The sequence below is a fragment of the Chelmon rostratus genome, chromosome 19 (genome assembly GCF_017976325.1).
Source record: "Chelmon rostratus isolate fCheRos1 chromosome 19, fCheRos1.pri, whole genome shotgun sequence".
In the NCBI taxonomy this organism is placed as follows: Eukaryota; Metazoa; Chordata; class Actinopteri; order Chaetodontiformes; family Chaetodontidae; genus Chelmon; species Chelmon rostratus.
Window position 1 is genome coordinate 19092496 of NC_055676.1, and position 24022 is coordinate 19116517.

Consider the following 24022-nt stretch of genomic DNA (forward strand, 5'->3'; position numbering starts at 1 on the left):
CAGACCTCTCTCCATTTTTCTCTCACCTTCTTCTTCTACTGTTTATTGCCATGCGTGAGGTAGCTCATACCGCCAACTCCTATTTCACATTTTCTTAGTTGTCTTTTTTGCAGCATTTACATATTTTGCTTGAAATTGCTTGACAATCGATGCAAACGCGGCTCCTGTAAAGCCAGTCTCGGTGTGTGTGCGCTGGTGGCCTCAGGTTTCCACATCTAACTTGCGTATGCTCAGAGGCCCGCCTCTTAAAATCAGATTTTTAAATAGCATAGAGACAATTTACACTTCCAGAAATGAATGTGAAAACAGCCTTCTAGTGTCAAACTCAACACATGCATCATTCAACACGGCGGGGCTAAAAACACTCGTCTTACAGAACAGGAAGAAAAACACACTTTTAACTAGAAGCAAACTTTAAATGACACATTTTTAACCTGACGGTCGGACGGGGAAAATCAAGCATTAAACATTTTAGCCGTCTCCCTCTGAAGTGTTTACTTGTGAATTATAGTCTTTAGATTTAATCAAGCACATTAAGCATGCACATTATAACCAAGGTGTTGGCATATGGTTGATCCCAGCCTGCGTAATGAAATTTCACATCCCTCTGCTGCTAATGGGGGCTCATTTACGCCGAGCGAGGCCTTCGTCGGAGTGACACAAACATCCCATCCTCGGGGCACTTTCAGACCTCATAGGTAATGTGTGTGGAGTGTAAAGTTCATAAAATTCAAATTAACCTTTAATCAGTCTAATCTCATTTCAAAGTCTGTGTGTAAAATAAATAATACAAGAAGGTTTCTGTGTCAATGACAACTTGTCTTGTAAAGAGCCTTTGACTATGTTGAAAAACAACCTATAAGTAAATTGTATTATTTTATTTGTGTACACTGATGTATAATAAAATGGATAAACAGCTGAACTGTCTCACAGTAGACATTTTGATTGCTCATTGTAGGAAACACACGAGTAGTTCATTGAAGTGTCCATTAGCCATTCCAGTGAGACCTCTTTCATAATACCAGGACTGGAACTTGTAAACATAATTGAACGTAGAAATGAATGAAGTTATAAATCACACCTTCGGTTCTCTTGCTATGACATGTAAAGTATCTGCTGTGAAAAAAAGTCTGATTAACCTGTCGGCTGAACCCTGCTCGCTGGGCGAGTGTTGTTCTCTCTCTGCTCTCAAGAGACTCGTCGAGCTTCTGTGCTATGACAACAGTGAGGGATCGAATGGAGGCGCATATCAAAGATGGCAGCTTGAAACCGCAGCTCACATGCTCGACATGCTGTCAGTGATACAGGAGGACGGAACCCAAAACACAGGCAGCAGAAGATCAACGGAGAACGCTGAGGTAAACATGGCGAAGAAGAGTATCGAGTGATTGTGATAGACAGGAGGAGATGCTGCGAAGAGGCTCAACAATATGGCAAAAACACTGAGAGGGGGCAGGGTTTAAAGGGTTTAAATGCACTAGCTGGTCATAAGATAATGAGGCACAGCTGCTGCTGCGGCCAGCGGGTCATAGGGCTGATGAGGTGATGAGCAACAGGTGTGCAGGGCAGCGGAAAACTGAGGATGCCTGGTGGACAGGTGAGGAATAGCTAAATCAGAGGACACTTTAGGCCATACAAGGGGTTTTTAAAGACTGGCACTGTGCCCATTTTGCCTTTTATTGGAGAAGATATCATACTGAATCTGAATATATGTGTATCGGTTATTAATCACATGTCTGTGCATTCAGATTTGACCGAGTTCTGACTCTTAGAGAGACATTTTGAAGCAAATTGATGCTAAGGGTTTCTAAGCATGCTAATTGCCTTCTCAGCTCCTCTGGGATGGCTCGCCTCAAAACCTTTGCTGTATGTGCACTTGTAATTTACACTTTTTTTTGCAGCTATGAGTAGACACTCAGTTTTCTTTCCTCGTGGGACGACAGCGCCCATCAACGGCTGTAATCAATCACTTGTTAGTATGCACAATCTTGCACCTTCTCCGGTGTACACACTGCATTTTTAAAAGGATGTGGCTATGGATAGCTTTTGGGGAGATTTGCCTGTCTTATCAACATTTTCAGCCTGCAATAGGATAAAATAACAGACCAGAAGGGCTCTTTGGTCAAAACAAATAAATGTACGAGCTTCCCTAACCTTTAACCTGCAATTACTGATCTTTTTGGCCACTTGGGGGCAGCACAAGCAGGTTAAGGAACTCAGGTTGATAGTGATAATTCTCCTGTTACATTGTTGTCATTGTTTAACATGCCATTGATTAGCCTCTTCAAAAAAAAAAAAAAAAAAAACAGCTACACCATTTAAATGTTTATCATACTTTAGCTGCTGTGAGCAGATTTTGCATTGCAAATGAACAAAGACAAATAAAATACACACATTGTCAATAATAGCTTCACAGACACATTTTCCTAAAAACTGATTGAGATGATTAAAAAAATGTAATCTGGGTCGCATTATTTTTCATTTAAAACATATATGCTGTCACAATCTGGTGGAAAATGTAATTATAGTTGATTAGAGAGGTAATTTTCACCTGCTAGCAATTCAAAGCCATAACCTCGCTGTTTAGCATTAAGTTCATTAGACCACAATAACAAAAGAAATGCTATTCTACCTGAACCGTGAAAGATGTTTTAATTTCAATTCAATTCAATTTAATTGTGTTACAGAAAAATAAACATGTTTATATAGGACAGACATCCAATTATTATGTGCAAAATTAACAGTATAATTACTGTAATGCGGTATATTTATAGTACCATTTGATTTTATATAACTTCAATCACAAATAAACATTGAATTATGTATAAGTTACCTGACTAAATGTGAAAAGAGTAGTGAATGCATTCACTGCTATAGAAAATTAAAATATACATAATACGTATGGTTTACAGTTGTAGCTTCTTGAAAAATTTAACCAAGATGCTTTCTCCCTCTTGCTAAATGACTGACGTCCACGCACGAAAGGCCAGATTCCCAAACACAATCACAACATTCAGTTTGTAGGAGCAAAAAGCACCAAAAGAGACAAATATTTGCCATCTAAGGTGCTGAACCACAGATGGTGTTTGTCTTTCTTCTCCCCTGTTACTTGAATTGATGCACGCTGGACTGCTGGTGTGATTTCCAATTACATGAAGCCGTGTGGTGTGGGATTGCTTTCACGTTACGCGGCCGGCCCTGCTGTCATAAAGAGCAGAACTCCATACAGGATGAATAAGCAGTGCTCCATATAGTCCTGTTTTTTATTCAGGGGCATAAGCTCAACTGTGACACGTCTTCCATAACACATAACCTTAAGAAAAATAAGGAACTATTAAGCATGACATGTGTTGGGCAGTATACAGTAGCTTTTTTTAATAGAGAGTAGGATTCAACTTTGAAATACAGTAATTTTATAACAGTTACTGATCCCAATAATGCTCCATCATTTTGACAGGTCAGGGGTCAACTTGTTTGCTGTCTTTCCAGGAGTTTGATGGAGGCTTGATATCAGTTTTTGCAGATGGCAAACTGCTGCGAGGCATGTTAGCTCAGCGAAAGGACGGGAGGTGGTTAGCCTTAACAAAAGAGGAGAAATACACCTCCTGGTAACTCAAAAGTTGCATTTGCAAATTGTGTTTTCTTAGTGGCTAGTAAGCCACCTGTAGCTTCGCCTCGATATGGTTTGTGAGCCAGTTGAGGAGGGGGCTCCTCTGGAGTGCTGCAGTCAGTCACCAGGGCTAAGCTAGCGTTAGCTGTTTATGGTCGTGTGGTACTAACTGTGGCAGCTTGTTAAAAGAACATTTCTTGTTCTGTTGCTAATAAAATTAACAATTTTAAGGGAAATGGAACAAGGTGTGAGGTGCTGAAGACATGCCATTGTAACACACAGTTGCTAGCTAGCTAACTAACGAATCTTAGCTGAAAGTTGAAGACTAATTGGTGGGTGGATGTCATGATCTTATTGGTTGAAACTGGTAGCTTCAAACTCATGTAAGCACACGTCATATTTTGTTTTGCAGGAAGGAGGATACCACTCTGAGAGGGATGACATTAATCTGGGAACTTAAAGTCCAGATTAAAGAATCTAGCTCCCGTATCGTAACGTATTTTCAAGGATAGGAAGCTAACCTCCAGTCAGTCGTTAAACTAGTCACCTCCTTCAACACCTTCATCACCGTCACTACCAAAGCAGGTAGAACAGCAGGACGGTTAGTTACTGCCAGTCCGATGGGGTGCACCGATCCGACAGCAATATCTGTTTAATATTTATTTTTGAGCAAACAAGGTTTGAGATGGTGAAAACACACCAACATAACGTGCGGTTGCTAGCTAGCTAGCTAACGCATCTTAGCTCTGTGCAGCTAAAAGGTGAAGACTGATTAAAGGGTGGATATTATTGGTTGAAATTACTTTAAACTTAGGTAAGCTCGCCTCATATCTTGATTTGCAGGAACATTTGTATTGTTAAATAGGTGACAGGGAATGTGAGCTACAGGGTTAAAAAGGCATTTCATCTTTACTTGAGGTAAACAATAATAAGTCAGCAACATTCAGGTAAATGTTCACCTTCCTTCGCAGCTGGCCAAAAATGATCCAGTGGATTATGGCCCATGTTTGCTGCTGTTAGCGTTGCAGAAGGCATAACTTTCTGGAGTGCTTCTTGAGTATTTAAAATAAAAATCAAATCAGCTTTGAACCGCAACGTGTTTGAAATTGTTTTTTGGACGGGATCGTATGTCGTGCCACTCCCTCCCAGATGATTCCATATGCACCCCCGGCAATGAGGTTAAGGAAGGAAATTTAGCAGAATGGCAGAGCGAGTGGAAAACCCCTTATGTAAAGAATGAATGATCACAAAGCTTCAGCGACTACTCACGGCTGATGCTCCTTTAAAGTGCTTGTTGTGATCACATCCCGGCTCATTTTCACCACCTGAATGTGTATCATGTAGCATTACAAAAATGTCAGAGTCAAAGCCCCAGCGGAGCTGGTTCAGCAGCTAATCCGACTCACTTCAAGACAAACACATGAAATCTCTTACCCTCTGTTTGCTCTTTTTCTTTTCTTCTGTCTGTCTCCTTCGCAGTGACTCATCCATCTATACACACACATTTTCACAACTCAGGGCGAAACTCACATTTTTACACACCTCTTCCAGTCACAGCTAACAGTCGAGGTGTCAAATTCCTTTTTATGTTCTTCACTGAAGTTGCATCTTTTTCAAGTGCGAGAGTTGGCCTTGGTGTAAGTTCCCACTACTGTGCAAGGCAGACGAAGGGAAAATGCACATTGTGTTTCCAGAAAATACGGGCACTCCTCAGTTAATGATAAAAACAAGAGCACACGACACAACCAAATAAGAAAGCGGCCTTATTTATTTATGGCTCTATAGTGTATTTCTTATTTATTTGGTTTCAGGATGTGACTGTAGGTTCAAAGAGTTTTCATTTAAAGCACTTCTTTAGAAGTGCTTACTCTCCGTTCAGCTCAGCTCCTCAACAGCCCCGTCCCTGGCAGTCAGACAGCAGCGCATTCAGTTTGCTCATTTGTGCCGTTATCAAGAGAAAAGCCAGCAGCGCTGATGACGTTAAATCAATAAGATAAGGAAACATATGAAAGAATGCGCTTCGTTGACCAGAAACAAAATGCAAATGCGGTGCATTCGCAGCACTGATGACAGGCAAGTGAATGAGGGTTTCTGAAAACTGGCATTAATATGCCGATTTACAATGAAAAGTGACACACTGGCTGACTGGTGCAGCGAGTGGAGACTCCATCCATCCATCCCACATTATAAAGACTGTCTTTGTAGCATCTGGTGGTATGCCAGCTTCACTGCGCGCATACTGAGTTTTTTTAAGTGTTAATGCAGTTGTTTATGTAGGGTTTGAAAGCGTAGGCTATATTAATTGGTACTGCATTTATTAACTAGGCCATTTTAACTACAGGGTCATGGATGCGCATTTATTTGATTGGCTTATTTTAATGTGAAATGCAAAAACACCCACATTTGCTCTGTTGTGTCATATTGCCTCTGGTACAATGAGGTATTTATTTTAATCATTTTCAAACAGATTGTGCTCATTTTTTTTTGTTGCACAGATCAATGTAGCTTTTAGCTTCTGCAGGGCCACACAGCGACAACAGACCAGCCACGTAAGCACAGGGATGAGCAGCAAGATGCCTGCGAGGGTCCGAGGGTCCGAGGGTCTGACCATCGGTGTGCTTATAAGAGAGTGCTTTGACCTTGGAAGTAGCAGTTTGACAAAAAGATTCCTTTCAGATGCATTTTGTAAGGCTTCCACGGCAGATCATGGAGCTGGTCGAGTTGTGATCATGTTACTTGAATGTGGATTTTAGGCCACATGATAACAAATAATAAAATAAATAATTAATAACAGGTGTTGTGAATAATGTGCATATCTGACAATGAATGCCCACTTGTGTTGAGGTGTGAAAGTAAGGCTTTAAGGGTTTCTCTCTTAAGAATACAGTGCTTGCATCACATTTTGTTCATGCAGCTGAGTGCATCCACATGAATGTCTTCGGAGACACCAAGAAAGGTCTGAGGCCTTAGTGGTGAACTCTGCAGTTCCACTTTTACTGTCTTTCACCGAATTGTTTTGGTTTTGCAGCCAGCAAACTTCAATTTTTGGGTTACTCACACCATCAATGTCTTACAGTCGAAACAGGCAGAAAACTGCTGTAAAGGCACCGAACAGCAGACTGACGTAGTCAGCGTCTAGCTGGCGTACATAGTGGAGCCAGATAAATCCCTCAGGAGTTGAGATCAACACAGAGCTAAAAGAAGATCGAATATTGGACTCGCCGGCTAGAAACACAACTCCAAACGAATGCTGATGTTGCTCCGTATCAGCTGGACGTGTAGTCAGGATGCTAACTTTTAACTGTTTGCTACCAAGTGAACCATATCAACTCACAAAGTGATCGCTAATATGCCAGTTGTTACACTAATGAACAAGTTCTTACTATTCCAATAATATAACACACAATTTAGCAACACCTGAATTATGTTTGTCCTTCATCTTTACCTTTACCTCTGATACATTCTGCTGGTAATACTTCAGTCTTTTACCTAAAGTAGTATTTGAATAACGGTACAAACAGCTGCTTAAGGATCTGAACACTTTCCTTTTGATTTCAGTAACCTCCTGTATGCTCCATGGTGTCCTTTCATGTAAATTCAGCTTGCTTTCCTTTTCCAAGCAAATGGATCTTTTTTAAGATTTAAACTGCTGTAAATGAGTTGAATGAAAGAGACCCTGAAAAAAAAAGATGTCAAGGAACTGAAGCTCATTTGCATCTCTTTCAATAAGACTCTTTTACGACTAAACAGAGCGTGGCTGTGTGAATGTGTAAAGGACGTTAGAACCGATATTATGTACTGAGCCAAAACACGGCAGAGCAATGTGGAGGAGGAGCGTTTGACGGGAGACGTTATGGTTCTCCAGTGATTACCAATACAGAGCGCAGCACACGATTTACATCGCCTCCTCTCTCCGTTTCCCCTGTGCAAAGCCAATGTACTAATCAGCGTCCTCAGCAGCTATTACTAATGAGTGTTTTAGCTACCTGTCTGTGTAACGTTATGCTCCAGATATTTTAAAACATCTTGGGTGTCTGTGATGACAACACACATGAGAGATTTTCTCCATTAGCACTGAAAATAATAGGTTGATGATGCTGGTATGAAGAGCTAAGGTAGTTCAGAGGCAAACTGACCATCTGGACTATGGGGACTTTCACAGCAGGCTGTAAGACTTGGCAATGGGTCCAACAACATGGATGCAAGAAGATGAAAAGCTCCAGGCTGTTTGGTGCTCTTGCTGAGGAATGAAGAATTGAAGTAAATATAAATCCAAATGATATAAATTAAATCCACGAGGAAGAATGCCAACAGACCCGTTATCGTGATATTTGCAAACATGTGGAGAGTTGTGAAACGGTATCTCAATCTGCATGTACGGACATGAACGTGTATAAGAATTTCTAAATGCGTACTCAGATTTGTGAATGTGTCCAGGAATCTGCAAATGTGCATTGAGATTTTCAAGTGTACTGAGATTTGTGTCGAAATGTGCATTAAATTTGTTCACGTGTAAAGGAAGCTGAAAATACTCACAACACACAAAGAGTGAAGTGAAAAGCATGTATGTACAATAGCTGAGAGTTGCAAATGTGTGTGGCGATCTGTCTGCAGCTTAAGGTTTTATTTGCCCTGAGCTGAACCTCACAGGCTCACGCTGGTTGTTTCGGGAGCAACCAACAACCGTGGCGTTCTGACAGCGTAGCATATGAGGTCAAAAGACGTGTGTGTTTCCACATCGCCCGCAACATCAATCTGCCAGTTTCTCAGCTTTTACTGTTGTTTTATTAAATACGCTGAGGCGCACGTAAAGATAAATGAAGTGTGGCGGTGCTCAATAAATGTTTAGTGCACAGGAGGTCACATTGAGCTGTTTGAACAGTCCAACACTGTACCCTTTATCACAGGACAGGGAATCATGGCTGACCTCACGACTCTGACCAAACACATCACAAGGAGGACTGTATCGGATTACTTAGTGAGTGTGTTTTTGTGTGTGTGTGTGTGTGTGTGTGTGTGTGTGTGTGTGTGTGTATGGATTTTTTTGTGTCCTCTTCTGCACCACACTGTGATAAAGGCTGAAATTGGGTGGCGTGGTGTGTGAAGGGCTGTGGGTGTCTCTTGTGGGCAGCTTACGGGGTATTACTGAGAGTACTACACGAGTGAATCTGGATGTCCGTCTGGCCTCGACTGGTCTCTGTACCTACAGCCACCCTGAGGCGACCTTCAGCGTATCTCTTCCCGGGCGCAGTCTCGCATGAATCCACAGGGCTACACCGCTGGGAGAAACACAAAGGGAGCGAGAGAAGGGGGCGCGGGAGATGAAGGAGGGAGAAATATAAAAAGGGAGACAGCTATTCACCTCTGGGTAGAGTTCACAATAGCGCCATAAGTTACAAAACACAATGAGAGTTAGATGAGTGCCACTCTTACATTTGGCTCTGTCCAGAGGTAAAAACATCCGTCTGCTGGCACCTGTAAAGCAATGTAATTACACATTATATCTTTGCACGGAGACAGGCTAGCTGTTTCCTATTGCTTCCCTTGCTTCCAATCTGTATGCTAATATAGCTCCTAATATTACTGGTGCTGGCCGCAATACAGTGAATTAGCTTTTAGAGCTACTAGATAGTTGATGATGATAGTTGCACTGGACCAGATTTAGAAGATACCAAACTCCTACACGAGGTTGAAAGCAATATTTAATGAGCTCACTGTAGACGAACTGTTGACCAGTACTTAGATTTAGAGAGATAATAGGCAAAATAAAAGATAAATGGCTTAATATGTTCAGTTCTACATCAATAGTAGTGCAATATTCAAAAATAATCTCTTTCCGACAACGATTGAGTATCCAGCGATAGTCTTTTGCCACCACTTTTCTGAGTATTCAACCTTTGCGTTGTTGATCACAGAGTCCAGGTTACAGTAGTTCACCTGTCAGAGTATCAGTAATAACAAAATCACAGCCCATCCACGTTATTGTGATGGTTCTTCCACAGGCACTGGGAATGAGTTTGAATAAGAATACAGGGAGTACAAGTCAAACCGGGCTCTGAATTGGACTCTATGATTTGGGGTGTGTGCGAGTGGGGCTGGAAGTTGAGAACAGAGGCGATGCTAACCTTCGGTGGCAGTTCTTTGCCCTCCTTAATTCAGGAATCCAGGGATCAGGAGGTCTCGACCGGATTAGGTTGCCATCAACTGCAACCCAAAAAAACCTGACCTGCAGTGTTTAACACGGCAAGAATTGATCACTAGTTGATTCTCTCTCTGAACAACCATGAGTGGTTCATTCCTTTAACTTTTAGAAAATACATGTACTGTACAAATATTGTACATCACAAAAACCAACCAAGAATATCTGGATAAAATAAAACTTAACAAATTTCAGATTCAGAAATACTTGATGATGATCCCTGCAGGAAAATTGCTGTTGTTGTTGCAGTACAAGTTGCTCAACACACAGTTAGAAAGAAGAATAAAACACTTAAAAAGGTATACAATAATATACAATAATACTACTAATATTAGTAAAAATGTGCAGATGGAAATGTGCTAATGATGTACAAAATAACAATAGTTTCAGAGTAACGATAAAAAATGCACAATACATGACAGGAGCAACAAAAGACTGGGAAAGTTGTGCGCCAAAAACACCTGTTTTACAGTGTCCCAACTTTCCCAAACTGATATTAGATAATACCTGTCATGGTCAAATCCACGTACCTTTCAAGTCTGTCACTACAACCTCGCTGTGCATGAGAATCGCGAGCGAGATGATAAAGTGATTGAATCATAACCATTCGGCTCGTAGCCTCAAGCTGCCTTTTCAGCATATCACTGATCTCCATTTGGACCACAGCGCGCCAGTCAGTCACTCTGCTACCCATCATTGATTCTCTGATGGAGGGCCGTGCGGTCCGCGAGACAAGCTATCATGTTGCTCGGCTGCTAATGAAATGGGTTCACATGAGTGATGACACTCACGTCGAGGAAATAGGTGTGTGACAGGCTTTGATACGGCAATCTGCAGAGTGTGTGAGTGTGTGTGAATGCACACATCCAGGATCGCTGGAACGAGTCATTTGATGCACCTCCCTGCAGAAATATACCGCATCCTCTATCGTAAAGGTCACTGAGCTAAACTCAAGTGTTTAAAGGATATTTTTGCTTTATTACAACTTCGGTTTTATTTTGTACAGTAATGTGCTCACCAAGTTAATTGCTCCTATCTGAGAGCATCACTAAAAATAAGGCCAATGGGGCAACAAACATAAGCAGCCAGACAATTATACAGGTTTTAACCAAGACCCCCAGGTTAGGCAAGATTATTTAGAGCAGAAGTAAGTAAAGGCTGAGAATAAAATAATTATCCAGACTGTGTTTTAATCAGCCATCGCAGCTTACAGACAGACTTCCTGGTTCAACTTTGTCACACTGTGTTTGGGAATAGTTTGCACATAGTTTCAGCTTTAGTGACATATCCGGTGCACTAGCCTCCAAATAAAGTGGTTGTGATCATCTGGCTAAATCTGTGGCTGTTGCACAACCCGAGCGAACGTTTCTTGCCCTGTTGGAGCGCTTTTCAGATGGGATCAGTCTGCTTCTGAAATGCTCCCCGTGGGTTTATGAAAATATTTACAGCGTCACTCTGTGCTATTCTACTTTGTGCAGAATTCAAAAGAACACGGGCTTAGATGTCCGGGAAGATGCAAACAATTAGATCTGCTCCGAGTTCAGTTTTATTTCCATCCCGGCACAAAAATATTAAAACAAGCTTACAGCAGATTACAAGACATCTTGAGGGAAATGGGATTACAGAGCTGCTCAAACTGCAAAACAGCCACAAAATTTTGACAAAGGTGCCAGAAATCCATCCAATCGTGGAATAGGCAGAGCGTTCACTGTTGCACTCCCCAAGGCTGGATTACCAGCTGCAAGTCCAGAGCCCCAAACCCTGGTTCAGTGCATGTGAGCTACTATTTGTATTGTGATAATTTGCAAATTTAGGGAGAATTTGCACCACTAGCATGCAAAATCAGCTGTGATCATGAAATTATTAGCCAGTTCTTAGAGGTGTTTGGTCCCAACAGCAAATGTTTGCAGATTAATCTGCCCACAGTGAACCTCTCATATTTAGCATCAAACAACAACCAGTCCGGTGAAAATTCAGCCCCATTCTGATGAATGTATTCAGGGCTCTCAATTCAGGGTTAAAATAAGCCTTGCTTCATTTGTATAGTGTCTGCTCAGCATTAGGGATATTACCTGGCTCCCAGTCTGCAGCAATTACTTTGGTCACTACAATATTATCATCACTGATGTAAATTATTTCATAACTACGAAAACAAGAACCTGCAATGGTCCTGCGAGAATGAGCAGGACCGCTCTCAGTCTACCTGTAAGAGGTAGACAAGACTGCTGGTCTAGGAAACTTGGCATTTGTTGTTGTAGCCATGAGCTAATGTTATTACACTATAACTATGTATTTCCCTGCAAGGCAATAGATGGCTGAACACATTTCTTTGCCTTGAGCTAATGAGGTCCCACCAGAGTGAGTGTGATCAACATTAAGACATAAGGCAGCTGCATAAAAATGCTCTCAGCGGAGGTGTGAGCTCTCCTCTCTGTCTTCACTTTCTTGTCCTCGCCACCGAGGCTCTGTCCTCCCTCCCTGTTTACCTGGTGTCCTCCTTTTCCGTGTTAGCTCTTAATCAGCGAACCTTGTTGCTTGCTGCTCTTGTCACTGTTACACTCTGTCTTTGTCATGGGATCCATTTGATGTAGTTAGGCACAATGAGATTCCACTACATCTGGGTCAATTCTCTGTCTGAAGATTAATTTTACATGAACCTATTTCTAGGGCTTTCCAACACACCCCATACGCACTCAAGCACAGGAACAGACACACAAGCCGCACGCAACACCAAACCAATCCAAGCATCCCCCATCACAGAAAATGAAACTAAACAAGCATATGTGGAAAGACACACACACACACACACACACGCACGCACACACACACACACACAGAGGACATCCTTATTTTGATGTTTTACCATGCAGGCGAGGAAATAGGCGAAAGGCATCATGGTTATTATCCTTCAGGAGCAGAATAATCTGCTGAGAAGGGGGGAAGCAGACGATTTGGATGTGTAGATAATTAAATCCTGGCCTGTGAGAGGACTAATGATGAGATTTTCTCAAAGCTGCTCTACCTTATCGTTTTCATCGGAGCCATGAAAACAGCACTGACTGTGAATCATGCTTGCGCTTTTATTCACCACTCAGCAGTTCGCTCCCCGGGTGGAACTCCTCCGAGACCAGAGAAGGCTGGATGTAACCCGGCCTGAACTTGATGCTCTGTCTCAGAGCCAAGGGTAAAGATAGACCAGTGAGAACCTCCTCACCCAAATCAGACTCCAGGTCTAATTATGTGGCCATATGGCTTGTCGGCAGATTCCTTAAGATTGCGATTGAGGAGGGACGCCTTGTCTCATCATCTGCATATAGTTTGCATTCAGGAACAGAAATATCAGGCATCTGCATCCTCAAAAAGTATACAATGATGCCTTTTGTATTGCCTTTTTTTTTTTTAGCTTTGTTACAGAGTCAAGAGGTTGCATTTGCTCAAGTCTCTCTTCTCATTTGTTCCACATACAAATGAGATGCAAAGGATTGGGCCCTTTGCACAAGACTTCAATCTAATGAGCGGAAGCCTTTTTCAGCTTTAAAGGCATTTTTGTTCAAGGTTTTCCTGCTACCACAAAGCAGCTTATATTTTTAAAATGAATGATTTATGGATTATATAACTGAAGGAAAGATTAAAAACACACTATTTTCCTTTGAATGAACCTTATTAGTAGATTAAATCAAACATGATGAATCCTCTACACGCTGACATTTCTCTCATAACAAGATCCAAAGCCTCTCAGATAGGCTGTTTCAAATCTGTTGTCGTTCTGTGGCTCAGTGGAGGATTTGGGTTCTTTTTCCCTTGTTCCAGCCACAGGGAAAGCCCTGTTGCTATTTCCTCGCAGCATTTTTAGATTGTGCTCAGTTCGGCAATGTGATAGTTTGGGCTATCTTTATCTAGTTCCTCAGCACTATTGATCTGAAGCTTTGCAAGGGTAGAGGCATGGCGAAGTGGTTATCTCGTACAGGCTGATCGATAGCACAGTATTACATGATTCTTGGGCAAATTGTTTGTGGAAATGTTTTCTGCATCCTCTACTTTCCCAGCCATTACCACACACAAGTTTCCCACCAAGGGACAGGTAATATTTGTACAGTTTTTCATGTGGTTGTATTTCTGTAAGAGGACAAAGTGTCACATTAGCGGCTCTGTGAGGCTGTACCCGGCTGTGTCTGAGCTCGATGCTAATGCAACCATGCTAGCATGCTCACGATGATAATGCTACCATGCTGATGTTTAGGAGGTATAACGTTTACCATGTCCGCCATCTTAGTTTAGCATGCTAGCATGCTAACAGCCACTAATCAGCTCAAAACAGGAAGCACAGCTGAAGCTGGTGAGGATGACAGTTAGAAATCTGACCTGCTGGTGGCGCCAGAGGAAAAATTAAGGGATCACCAAAGTCATTACAATTCAGCCTGCGGTGGGCATGAATTTCAAATTCCAAATTTAATGGAAATTAAGCGTTCATCCTCTGGAGAACATGATTATCTGCAGAAAAGTTCATAGCAATCGATCCAGTGTTGAGATATTTCCAACCAAACAGGTGGACTTATTGACCGATATTACCATTCAGAGAGCAACGCCACTAATGTGGCTAAAGAAATCATAAATATAACGCATTGATGTGAGTGAAGAATCAAATTGATTCAATCTTGAACTCATTTCAAGGCCAAACACCAATGAGTTTTGTGTCAATATATCAAAGGCATGAGTGATAGAGGTAACAATAAGGAAACACCACAAAAAGAATTGTTCAAAAGCAAAACGAAGTTCATTAAACCTAAAGCTGCAACATCTGTGGTTTTGAGAAATAAATTAATCCAGCCCTAATTGGCAGAAGACATCCAAATATTGCAATTCATTAACTGCAGTGCTCAATCTGTCAGGCTTGAATGTTGACCAAATAACTTCACCTTGTGGTTGACCTATGAGATGATGTTTGGCATGGAGCTAATGGGTGAAACGCGACATCATGCATTATTTGCAGATTGCTTTACTATTGATTCATCAGTCACACATAATGGAGGGGGGGAAAAAATCAAGGATAGCAGCACACAGGTTGGGTTTTTGCATAAGCCTTTAAAGCCCATATGGACAATGAGTCTTCTTTTGAAACAGAAGCTCAGTATGCAAAATGGCACGGTACAAGCGCCACAGAGGAAAATTCTTTATCACATTCTGAACTCTCTGCTCTTGTCTGCATGACTATAATTTGAGCCATTTATCGGCGCTCTGCTCCTCTGCTCTGAAAGATGAGTCCACTGCTGCCTGGTGAAATAAGCACACAGGGTACAGTGTTAAACCTGGTGACAATTGGCCTTTCAGACATAACGGTGAGAGACAATGCTCAAGCTAATAGCAGTAAATCCTGTATGTCTCTTAATATGATATAATCACCTGCTACTCAGCACTGATTAACTTCTGTCTGGACTTGCTGTGCAGTCAGAGGTGTTTACTATGCTCTGTAGCTGAGGCTCTGTCCACTGACTGTAGTGGCATTTACATTTTGTCACATGTCACAATTGTAATGTAAAATGCTCCAGAGCAGGAGAGCGAAGAATCTGTCAAAATTGCATAACATCCACTGATGCTTCATACTCGACACCAAACAAACCCAACCACCAGAAACAGACTGGAGAGAATATGAAATTATGCAAGCAGACCAATCTCATTATGTTCCATCAGGTTATGATTTGTAGTTTATTTGTACTTGGTGACACAGCTGCGGGACTCTGCTCTGCATCCGTCTTGTTTCAAAATGAGTTATTTTGCAAATCTGTGATTTATCTCATTTTTTGCACTGTTTTGGTGTGTAAATGGACAAAACTAATTGCATCGTCTGTGTTTTAGTAATACAACCCTGATTCCAAAGAAGTTGGGATGCTGTGCAAAACTTTAATGAAACAGAATGTGATAACTTCCTAAACCTTTTTGACATACACTCAATTAAAAACAGTACAAAGAGAACATATTTAATGTTTCACCTCATCAACTTCATTGATTATTGTAAATATCTGCTTATTCTGAATCTGATGCAGCAACACGTTTCAAACAAGTTGGGACAGGAGCAACAAAAGACTGGGAAAGATGTGGAACCCTCTAAAAACACCTGTTTGGATCGTTCCACAGGTAAACAGGTTGATTGGTAGCAGGTGATAGTATCATGATTGGGTATGAAAGGAGCATCCTGTTCACAAGCAAGAATGAAGCGTCACACTTCACACTTTTACCTCCTCATGACCGAATGGTACAGATTGTATTATGTAATGAAGTACTGATGCACTTAAAATGCGTATTATCAATACTTACATAACACAACACCTGTACTAACAGTAGAAAATATGCAATTAATACTAACTGTACACATACACTTCGTTAAAAGTTAAAAGTTAAAACACTTATGAAGCTAGAGCATTAACGTAAGCACTAGCTTAGCGTAGCATAAACAGTGAAATCAATTCCTCTACTTGTCAGTTTTACACTCCTGTTTTTGTACAAATACAGGAAATAAAATACAACGTGTTAATTGGCACAGTTTAAGGAGTTTTCAGACTTAATGCTACGATAAACTAATAATCTTTTAGGCCGTAGCTTCTTATCTAGCATGCTGACTAATTGAATAAGCAAAACTATTTATTTAATATGGATCCTATCTGTTGAACATATTGTGTTTTTTAATTATCGGCCTACTTTATTCTAAACTTAATTATGTATTTCCATCAATACGCAATTTACGTTAATTGAATTAGCTGTAAAAACTGCAGCCTGTGGCAATTATGCCAACCACATCAGGTTGAAACTTAACTACACGTTTTTTTGGGGAAAACAATAATAAACTTGCACAGCCTGTGCAGAAATAGTTCAAACAAAGTAATGGATAGATCCTCAAAATTGGTAAATTGTGACCTCCAAAATGTGTTTCACCGGACTGTACAACTAAAAGGATCAATAGAAAAAGTTGTTTCTTGGCTGCGAAGAAGCACAAATTCCAGCTAAGATTTTGATTACATACAAATTGGCAGGTTGACACGAAGCCAAGACAGGTTTGCGATTTCAAAACACATATCCCTTTCAGGAATAACCTTCACAGAGGGCGAGGCTACACTATTACTCTAATTACTGCCCAGACGCTGTCAATCGGGATATTCGTAATGTCTTCTGCAGAGGAGGGGGTGTGAGGGGGAGACGAGAGATAAACAGAGGTACTAAGGTGGTTGCAGCATGTGTAATGAGAAACCTCACGCTTCAATATCTGTACCGATGTCATGAAGAGAAGCAAGTCAGAAGAGCTGACAAATGTGCTCTGGTCATCTGCAGCAGCTGAGGTTTGCTCTGTGCGGCTAGCTGGGACATCCATCAATGACTCCATTAGCATGGGAAGGGCGATTGTGGTTAATGTCACTGGCGCTGGCACCACATGAGTGTGATACTGCATATTATTACAGTTACTTTATCAGAGAGGTCTTGTCCTAGATTCCATCCTCATATATATTTCTCCTTAATCTATGTTATTAAAATGAAATGAGAATTAATTTGGAGCAGGGAGGGGAGCACAATGCGATGCAGAGGCTGGGTGAGTGGGCAGAAAGGGCAGGTGAATTCTGCCTGTGTGACACGACAGGGAATTGGTTTAACAAGAAGAGGACACAGTTTCTGGGACAAATGACAAAAAGGGAGAGAAATGGGAGAAGAGGGTGTGAAGGAGAAAGAGGGAAAGTGATTAGAGACAGGCTGGCTGTATGATTTGTTCCAGCTGCACTTGATCGATCCGTTCCAATAGCCAGTTGTCTGTGTGCAATCGGGCAAGTTTAACCACTGCAGGGCCCTCTTGCTGCTGTCTCCTCAAGCCCCTAAGGAGCGGAAATGTCCAATCAGTGCTTGCTGTGCGTCTCCGCCCTCACAAGTGGCAGCTTTGCCCAGAAGCCTCGCATATATTCACTTTGAATTACCCCAAGTTTCCTGCGTTCCTTCAGGAGTAGCGGCCGTGTGCATCGTCAGAAATTAATGCTCTGTGCCTGCGAGATCCAAGTAAGCAAGCATCAACAAGTTTTTAATAGAAACAGCGACGACATCATTGGGTCAGTCCCAATACCTGCACTTATACAGTGAGTTCTGTTTCCGGCAACTGCCATCAGTGACTCTAATGAGTATTCCACAAAATCAGCGATAAAAAGCAACGGCCATCTATTCAATTCTTGTTAAAGGTCGTCATTGGCCCGACATGTTGCACTCGGTCTGAAAAGGAGCAATGTGCAGAACCTGATGTGCATGAATCTGAACTTGTACTCAAGCCACACCCTAATAGACAAAGAACAGCAACACCAGAGCAGCATGATGAGCTATCAATTACCGAGCAGCTGCAGTCGCAAGCAGCATAACGATTTAGTCCTAAGAACAAATTTAAAGTCGCCAAAAGCTCCAATTTGTTTATAAGACTACTTTAATGACATAATTGGATAGTTTAATTTTCTCTTTAATTTTCTTATGCATCAGCATTCTGGAACCAACTGGGTGATTAAAGAGACAGAAGATAATACATTTTCTAACAAATTTAACATCAAATAAATTCCAAAAAGTGAATGATACTAAGTAGAATAACTCTGACATATTTTTTTCCGCTGTGATTGTGAGACACATTCTGACATTCTGACCTGTGACAGAAAAACAAGACCATTCCCAACAAAGTCAGACCATTTGCTCCTGGTCTGACGCGGGTCGGGTCGCTGCACCTCAGCACCAAGTGGACCAGCGAAGATCGCTAATTCTTTTTCGTCCTTCCGGATGCCTCAAAGTACACGAGCGAGCATGTGGTCAGTGTTTTGGGTCACTGACTGCAACGACTGACTGTTGTCGTTGTCGGGGGGGGGGATTTATTGAATATGAAACCAATGTGAAGTGACTGCAAATATAATGATTTATTGAATATGAAACCAATGTGAAGTGACTGGTGGGTGGGGGTGGAGGAGCAGGACGATGGCTGGAAGATTTGCAGTGACTTGCTGCCTGTGCAGACCCCCCCAGGGGAGCCTGTGAGACAACGGACGGAATGAAAGGGTGTTTCTGAGATGTGGTTCTACTCCTTAATTTCAGCTAAATTAGCTCCATTTAATGTGTCCAGTCTCTCTAATGCGTCTGTGTCCACTCCAGCAAACATGGACGCCTAAAGGTGTCCTATCATCCATTTCAGCAGGCTCTTTTTACTCCTTTGGTATTAAGATTTCAAGTGTGATTCGTTTTTCCTCCAAACGTTGTTTTCATTCTAGCCTCCTGAAGCAGAATAAAACACAGTTTGACTTTCATATATTGTAATTGACCTTACTGTAGGTTCGAGGTCCCAGTTGGTAATAAGTGTTTGGATTGTGGCTTTGTTCTCTCCTGCCAGCTATTGTAAACACATTACTAGAGATTTTACCCAGGAGCCAGCTCTGCAGAAAATTGTTGTCTTGGAGAAGCAAATGGAGATGAGAGCACTGTACATTCTGTCATTTTATGAAGATAAGCCATAGACACCATGTCATTTTCTTAAAATGAAATATATGGGAACTCGCCTGTTCACTCATCAGATTTATAACATGGATTGTGTTTTTGGACAGGTAATAAAAATGAAAAGCAGTATTCCTGCTGAAACATTCACCTCATACTGTGGCTGCCATATTGCATCAAGTTTGTTATGAGCTTTTTCATGTCTGCAGTGGCTATTTGCAGAATTAAAACGTGCCAAAAAACACTCTATTTCAATAAGTAATTAAAGCCAACTCATTCATCACCTGCATAAACAAGCAGGTATTTCGGATTGCAGATTTATCATAATTACTATAAAGTAATCTGGCTGTCGCTGTTGCAGGCAGATTCCTCATCAGTTCTCAGCAGCCGCGAACATTTTTAGCTATCAGCACACACATTAGGCCTGTAAAGGGCCAATGGGTGTGCTGATAGCAGTGGCGTAAAAATGGGTGATTGCTGCCAGCGCAGAGCTCAGACTTGATGTATTGAACGAGTGACTTTCTGCGCGCCTACATGTCAAGAGACGTTTGGGGAGCAGCAGGAAAACAGCTGATGCACAACGTCTGAGCTGCTCTGAAAATGAGGATTTTCAGTCATTCAGAACTGAAGTTCCACACGCTCCGTTCTTGATTCCCTACCGACAACAACACATCTCTCATGTACTGTAGCGGCTAACAAAAATGCAATACGTAGGATTTACAGCCTATTGAGGTTTTGCTGCGTACAGGTTTTGCAGGATCAGCGTTTTTTTTTTTTTTTCTTTTTCTGGACCAATAGGAATAAAGGAAGCTACAATCGCACACACAGTCATCTCCTGAGCCCAGGATTTATGTTAATCACGGTCCTTGCTTATATCATAACAGCATCTCTTGACTTTAAAATCCTCTGTAGATTTATGGCTAACAGTCCTTCTTAACCTCCTGACCCATTCAACATGCAGTCCTCCAGCAGGAGAGGGTGCAGTCGGGGGGAGATGAAAGCCAGATCGAAGGGGTGGGGGGTGGCTGAAGAGATACAGCTGGATCATTACATTGCCCACGGCAGTCTCTGCATCGATCACAGAACTGCTATAATAACCTTTCAGAAGCATGCTCCTGGCAAGGGAGAGTGTGGAAAAAAAACATCTGGCTGAGCCTGTCAATAGGCACCTAAATTATGTTGTAGCCCCTACAATTGGACAAACTCTTTAGGTTGTTTTATTGCTTTGGTTTTAGTGAATTTCTGCAGCCACAGGAGACGAATCGCAAATCTGTGTGGGCGAGACGTCAATCTGCAAAAGAAGTTACAGTCACTGTCAAGCGAGGGAACAAATGAAAGAAAATGAAAACTTAACAATGAGATGAATTAACGAAACCTATATGATAACAGAGCACATGGTGGGAAATTGTAAAACAACAACAGGATGCGTTAAACTGACAAGGGCAATAGATTTAAATATAGCTCCCGTGAAGCGGCTGATTTATAAGTTCATTATGAAAGGCTATGTTTCACATCCATCTCTGTTGCCTCGATATGCATGAACTGTTGCTCGCCGCGTCGCGCGCTTTCAATCAAGCCTCGCTGCTCCGGTATGTGGCTCGTCAGGATGTTTACAGATGGTGTCAAAGCGGGAAAGAGAGCAGGAGAGGAAGGAGAGGGGAGATGATGAGACAGAGATGTAAAACACAAAGATGACGTTCGGGGAACAAAGAGGATTTGAGCCAAACTCAAAATGCATCAAAGCGGCTCATCGAAACAGTACAACAGCGAAATACAGAAGTAATAAAGTAGTCTGAAGCATGCACAGATCATCACAGAGATAAGAATAGGCAGCTTGGAGAGCCTCAATACTCATCAAACATTAAAGAAAGTAATATAATCTCCTCTACAATTGTGCTGCATTTAACTTCACGAGCAAAGCTAAAAGAGAAGTCACGGTATGACAAGTAAATAGAGTGTGGATCGCTTGCAGAAATTGGTCAAAGTGTTGAGTAGATTCGAGGAAGAACCATTATTTTCCATTTAGAGGAAACTAATGGTCTACTGCTAATTTACTAATGGACCCTGCCAACACACACACACACTGAGAGGAGGGTGGGGGAACACATTCTCACTCGTTTCCACGCTTTTCCACCGGCCAACCAACCCCGTTTGAAGGCGCCCAAGAGCCGTTTTGCAGGTCTCAGCTCCCACTAGAAGAGGAATAACCCAGGATGTTGCATGTGCAGTTTTGATTTCTAGGCCATAAAGGAAAGCTTCTCTGGGTAGATATAAATATCGCAGTGTGGAGAAGGCAGCGTGAGCATCGTGAGGTTTCATATAGTCTTTGGACGAAGCTCGCACGAGACACAATGCAAGCAGGGCATCATAGAGAGAGAGAAATAAGGCAGCAAACTGCGTTACGGGGAATACATGCTTCTTACGTCAGTAGATCTCTCTTCCTGCCCCTCTCGCTTGCTCAAAACAGCCAATTTTCTAATCAAAGCAGTTTGAGATTAAATATGAAATGCGATTAAGACGCCGCTGAGAAAATGATGTGTTTGTGATTGCATGCCTGCACACTCACCCAGCATGTGCGTGTGCTGCTTTTCCTCAGCGGCTGTCCTCATTGGGACAATGATCCGGAGGAGATCAATAACCAATTCTAGCTTTGTGTGTGTGTGTGCGTGTGTGTGTGTGTGTGCAGATAAGACCTGGTCAGGTTCATGGCTGAGAGCAGCAGTAATCCACTTACCTTCTGCCATTGTGTGCTCATAAATCCAGAGGCAGCTCGAAAAGTCCATTGAATCTGAATGTTTCCTGTGACAGTGATGACAAACAGACATGAAGTAGAGTCAATAAATTGAGTAGCTGCATGTGCCACAGTGTTGATGACTAGTGTGTTTAATTAGTCACACAGACACACACACACACACACACACATATATATAAATAAAATCCGTCAGTACTGTGGATAACAGAGACACTTTCCGCTGCTTAATTTTGAATGAAGCCTCAGTCCCGTCTGCTCCTTCTACATGTACACAGTTCCACTTCAGTGATTCAAACATTTCCAAAGACACAGACAGAGATGTGGAGTCTGAGGCTGCAGCCCCGGCTGTGTTCTGCGTCTCATCTAAACATGAGTTGTCTTGTTGGTTAGCAGGTGGTTTGCTGGTATGGCGGGTCTACTGAGGACTAATGATCACTGGCAGACTGGTTCGTCCAGATGGAAGTGACATCTAACAGTCCTTGCTTGATTTGCTTTCGTTTCCCGGGCTCATCCATCTTCTCTCCCACCGTCTCCCTGGCTTCAGTGTCGTACTTAACAGATAAAGTAGTGAGACAGAGAGTGGTATCTGTCTTCTCAACTGGAAGGCATATACAGTAAGCATTTAAAAACTCCTTTAAACTATGAAATTAAAGGTCCAGTGTGCAGGATTTAGTGGCATCTAGTGGTGAGGTTGCAGATTGCATCCTCCCCCATCACCCTCCAGTGCAGTGGCTGAGCGAGTGTTTAGTTTGTCCGTTCAGGGCTACAGTAGAATGATTACATCATTGATAATACAATACTGGACTGCACTACACCCACACTACACTCATATCCATAGACCATATTCACACGGCGGCCATTTTTCTCTGACGTTTCGCTCAGGGTGGGAAGCTCCCGCGCTGCTATCTAAAGGAGGGGAATCTGTCGTCCTTTAAACTATGAAATTAAAGGTCCAGTGTGCAGGATTTAGTGGCATCTAGTGGTGAGGTTGCAGATTGCATCCTCCCCCATCACCCTCCAGTGCAGTGGCTGAGCGAGTGTTTAGTTTGTCCGTTCAGGGCTACAGTAGAAACATGGTGGTGCAACATGGCGGACTCCATAGAAGAGGACCTGCTCTTTCTGTAGATATGAAAGGCTTATTCTAAGGTAACAAAACACAGATGTACTTTGTTTTAGTTGATTATACACTAATGAAAACATAATTATGAAAATCATATTCCATTTATGCAAATAGATCCCACCAAATCCTACTCACTGGACCTTTAAAACAGCCTACTGATCATCCAGAAGACACAGACCAATATTAGCACTCATTTGGAGTCATGTTCCTATCCATTTGATGAATCCAGCTTCATTATTCATCCTCCTCTTGGCTCTGGCTGGTAAGTATCTGCATCCTTAGCAGCCATATGCTGCATGACGTTAACCAGCTAGGTGCTAACTTTGTCATTTGATGCTCAGCAGGTAGTGTGCATTTTGTTTTTTGTTTTTTTTCTAGAAACAGCTGCCTAGTGTGGCTGGAACAAGGTTGATGTGGGTTGTAAAACCAAAACGGTGAGCTGCAAGATGCTGGAACTCTCCCAGAAATGTGTTGGGGAATATAAAGTAGTTTGCACAGTACGTCTTCCTCACTATTTTAATAGCCGTTATTAGCTATTAAGCTCACATCGTTCGTACAAACTTTACACTTGCAGATCCATGCTCTCTTCTTCTCTCGGTTTTAGCATTTTCACTCACCCTCTTCCCCACCCCTCCTCCTCCCCCTCTCATCTGTCTCTCTTTCTCAAAAAAAAAATCAGTATTTTTATTCCCCTCCAGCGGCATTACTGCACTCCCCACTCTTGGGACTGCATATTAAACCTCGCCTCACGATCGATCTCGGATAAACACATTATGTTCCATCTCGAGCACAAAATGCAATTCTGATCCCACCATAATGACACGGTACACAGGGACAAAACAAAATCACCACCGC